This window comes from Apium graveolens, chromosome 10 (assembly GCF_009905375.1).
Source record: "Apium graveolens cultivar Ventura chromosome 10, ASM990537v1, whole genome shotgun sequence".
NCBI lineage: Eukaryota > Viridiplantae > Streptophyta > Magnoliopsida > Apiales > Apiaceae > Apium > Apium graveolens.
The window spans coordinates 188,288,501-188,293,113 of NC_133656.1; positions in this window are offsets into that span (position 1 = coordinate 188,288,501).

A 4,613-nucleotide genomic window follows, 5' to 3' on the forward strand; every position below is an offset into this window, starting at 1 on the left:
AAATATTTCTTCTTGTAATCTACTTGGTCAAATTTCTTCTTTTCAGAGGTTGGCTTTCTGCACTCACTTGCAAAGTGTCCACTTATACCACAATTGAAACACTTGAACTTTGATTTGTCCACCATGTTCTTATGAGGTTTAGTGGCTCTAGTGTTTTTCTTAAACTTCATCTTTGCAAATCTCCTGGACAGAAATGCAAGATGCTCATCAACACTATCAGAGTCATCTTGACTGGAGTTGTCTTCATTCTCAGCAACTTGCTCTTTTCCTTTGCTTGATTCCTGATATCTTGTACCATCTTTGGAGTTTGATGTAGATCTCACAGTTTCTTGTCTGCATTCCCTCTCATTTTCAGCTACCAATGCAACTGAACTTCCTTTCTTTCTCCCCTTCTCCAATACCTCATCCTGTTCCAACTCTAGTTCATAAGTCTTCAAGATTCCATATAATCTTTCAAGAGTGAAGTCCTTATAATCCTGAGAGTTTCTTAAGGAGACAGTCATGGGTTTCCATTCCTTTGACAAGGATCTTAAGAATTTAAGATTTGAATCCTTCACCTGGTACACTCTACCATACAGCTTCAATCCATTAAACAGCTTTTGGAATCTGTTAAATGTGTCATTTAAAGATTCATTTTCTTCAAAATGAAAATACTCATACTGTTGAATGAGAAGCTGCATCTTGTTCTCTTTTACTTGTTCTGTACCTTCACACAGCAGCTGAACTGTGTCCCAAACCTCTTTGGCAGTTGAGCAATTTATCACATTATCAAACATATCCTTGTCAAGACCATTAAACAAAATGTTCATAGCCTTCTTATCCTTGTGGACTTCTTCTGTGTCTTCCATTGTCCATTCTGCTCTAGGTTTTGGAATGGATTGACCAACAGCAATTGTGGCCGTAGCAACTGTGGCTACTTTGTGGGGAATGTGAGGACCATTCTCAATACAGTTTACATAACCTTCATCTTGGGAGAGTAGATGAAGGTGCATTTTCACCTTCCAGTGGTGATAACTGTCTCTGTCAAGAACTGGGATTTTTACTCCAATATCCTTCTTACTCATCTTTGTTAGATTCCAAGATCTTTAAACTCTTTGTTTGTCAAGAGCCTGCTCTGATACCAATTATTATTTCTAGAGAACTAACAATGAGATTTACAGAAGGGGGGTTGAATGTAAATCTCAAAACTTTTTCAAGTTTTGAGCAGTTTATAAAGACTGTGTGTTCAAGATGAACAAGTGTGTGAATTGCTTTAAGCTGATACAGACAGATATATATTCAAACACAAATGTAAAGAACACAATAAACCTTTAAAAACTTTTCTGGTGGATTTGTTGTTCCACCAGAGATGGTATTTCAGAAATTCTGTGATCTAAGAATTTGATCACAGCTGCATCCTAGTACAAACTAGATAATTTTTCTCTCAAGATTTTTCTAAACAGCTCTGGAAAAATTCTCATCTAATTACTAGCTACTACTTGGTTTATATATTACCAAGTTTACAAGTGAAGACAAGGATATAATAAAATAATAAAGTAAGATCTCCACTTGTTTCTTCTCCAGTTCACTCCAGTACTTTGTTGACTTAATGTCTCTTTATACTAGAGTAGAACGGCTGCTTTTTCTGATGTTCCTGAAATTAGGCTGCCACATTTCAGTTATCTCTGTTCACCCACGTGCCTCTGTTTGTAGGTACAACTACCACTTATCAACGGTTAATCAACAGAACATCCGTTGAAGCTTTCATCCGTTGATGCACTCATCCGTTGAAGGATGTTATCCGTTGAAGCTTTAGAGACATCCGTTGAAGCTTAGCTTCTCATCCGTTGAAGGTCTTTAAGTCATCCGTTGATACCACTTCATTTATACAAAATTACAAGGCATGAAATATTTACAATTGGCCTTCCTATCTGCATATCTTCTAGTAGTCAACATGACTCATAGTTTCTCTCAACTTCTAAGAATTACATCTTAAATACAGAGACTGAAATATGCTACAACACTAGACTTATTTCTAAGTAAAGCTACACCATCAACGGATAGCCAAAGTGGTCTTATCCGTTGAGGCTACAGACACTGAATTTCTACTTAAGTGTTTTGTTAAACATATCATCAAACTAATGCACATATATTCCTAACAGACATAAATGTGTTAACCTTAACGGAACTAACAACAGGAAAGAACCTGCAACACTTGGATGGTACCTTTGAGTCTAGCCGTCAAAACAATTTTCATTCTTTAATTAAATAAATTTCTTTACTTTAAAATCAATATCACTCTTTCAAATTTCTAAAATTAGTCATAAATTTTGCTAAATGAATCATTATAAGCAAAAAAAAATTGTATCATTAAAATGTTCAAATTTTATATTGAATAAACTATTTGCATTTTAAATATAAATTTGTCTTTTAAAAATTTATAGAAAAATTTAAATTTTATTTTGAAAACAATCGAATTTGATAATTTTAAAATAATTTTTTTTAAAAGACATAACAAAGTATTTAAAAATAAATAAAGACATATTTTTCAAAATTTATATTTAAAATAAAAAATCTTATTGCTTCTTTTAAATTATATAAAAAACAATTTTTTCTTAAAAAAATTAACATTTAGTTTGTTATTTTAAATCATAATTATTTACTTTAAACTTATAAAAAAATTCAATAAAAACCTTTATCTAAACATAAAAATTAAATAGAAAATTGAAACGCCCGATAAATTAAAATGGGAAAAAAATCTATAGATACACACAATAATTATGAGTTCTTAGCCGGCAATTTGATCCATCTGAGATCTTATAACAGATAAAGGTGTTGGAAATTTGTTGGATAATTTAAATTCCAAAGAAACAAGCAGCGAGTGCATTTGGTTTCGTAAGATTAGCTTATTTGCTTATTTGGATTCCAAATGAGATTCTACCTCATAGAAGTCTGTCCACGTGTAAATAATAATAATGGTAAAAAAAATTCCGTCAAGTCAACAAGTCATTACTGATAGTGAACTCCCTTCATTAACAGTGCTATCATTACTCTCAACTAAAATGATGCAAATGAGATCCCGGTAGCTAAAGTAAGTTTTTTGATATATAACCTTCAATTTAGTGACTATTTTGAGATTTAACCCAAACCAAAATAGGACTGCTGAGCAAAACATACGTATGATTATTGATACTGTTAGTTTTTTGTAGACCAACAGTAAGATATACCTTCTGTGTCTAGTAACATAGTCAGTAGTCACTAGAACAATTGCTCGAAAGAAAAAAGAAACATGATTGATCCTTCCTTTTACAAGTCTTCTCGGCCAGGAGAATCTATTGAGAGATTTATTGAGCTGGTAAGCGGGATTGAGTTGCCGAAAGACAAGAAAACACTGCATAAGAAAGAGTATATATGCAAAAACATGTTATAATATCAAAATAAGAGTCATACATAATCCGTGCATCCAAAGAGCTAGTTTAACAAGAAAAACAGAGGCTTGAATGTATGATTATGTAGCCACCAACAGGTTCAATGATCACAAAAAGAGTTTGAGGAAATTTTTAATGAATTCCTAAGCTTAAAACTGGCAATAATACTACTACTAGTAGTTAAGTCCATACTATCTGTGCAATTGGTGATGCTCTAGGAAGCCGTGTCACTTCTCCCAAAATCCTCAACTCTTCTTTAGGATAACTTTTAGAAAGTTTCATCCATCTAAGTGAAGGGGAAGATGCAAGCAAAAGCTTTATGAAATGAAACTCAGACCTTAAACCATTGATTCCCTGTAGATCCACAATTTGAAGTTTGTTGAGAATCATGTTGACGAAGTTATATAATCTTAAATACTGTTCAACCCTGCCAGCTGCCAGTAACTCTTCACCATCCCTATTCGTTACTGGTTCCTACATTCAAATGCACAATTTTACTATTTCAGTTATTAATGCTCCGTCTTATTACCAGTATAAATTGAAATATTTTAGCATCAGAGAGTTTGGTTACTAAGAAAAATATTGTGGATATGTATTACTATTAAATTCTATTAATAATAAGTTACTCATAGTACAACTACCTAACATTCAGGATTTCATTTCATTTCTCTCACGCCTGTTAACATGAATTGTAATTACTGCCATGTCTTAATATATTATATATCATGTGTCTAGAGTCTTTAGACTTAGTTGTATCTTATACCAATCATTATTATATTGTTATTTTATATTTATTTTTATTTTTAATACTTTATATTTACATTTTGTTATGATAAGTTAGTATATCTGAATAATTATTCTCAAATATAAAATTTTAATAAAATAGATATTTATATTAATTAAACATATGAAATTATTAAATAAATTTCTCACATAATTTAACCATTAAACTAAGTTTTAATATAAGTAGGTTTATGAATTTTTTTAAGTGAATGAGGCCCAAAAAATTACAGACCCGATCCAAGTAGGCAAGTCATGTGTTTCGGTTATGATACTTTAATTAAGAATTAATTACATTGTTGTTGAAATTCGAATTTTAGAATACACCGCAGAATAACTTTTATTAACATATCTAATTTTTATTGTCAATTTAATTTAAAATAAAAATTTTAATTTATAAGTTATAATTTACCAAACACATCACAG